The following is a 282-nucleotide window of genomic DNA, read 5'->3' as shown; positions in this document are numbered from 1 at the left end:
CCCCCTATTCCCACCCCCCCCCTGTCCCCTTTCCTGTTCCAGCCCCTATCCCCATCTCCATCCCCTCCCCAAAGACAGGTGCAGGCCGGTGGGACGTCGGGATTTATTGAGCTGGGAGCCACTCCCAGCCCGGGGCCATCCCCGAGGACAGGTGTCCCCAAGGCCCGCTGCCCCCAGCCCCGCTGTCCCCTCACGCCGTGTGCCGGCCCTGGCGCCGCTTGATTTTCCTCTTGAGGAGCAGCAGGTCCAGGTAGAGCAGGCGGCCCAGGATGGGCGCAGAGC

This window comes from Corvus brachyrhynchos, unplaced genomic scaffold (assembly GCF_000691975.1).
Source record: "Corvus brachyrhynchos isolate BGI_N302 unplaced genomic scaffold, ASM69197v1 scaffold47, whole genome shotgun sequence".
Taxonomy (NCBI): Eukaryota; Metazoa; Chordata; class Aves; order Passeriformes; family Corvidae; genus Corvus; species Corvus brachyrhynchos.
This window is presented reverse-complemented; position numbering follows the sequence as displayed.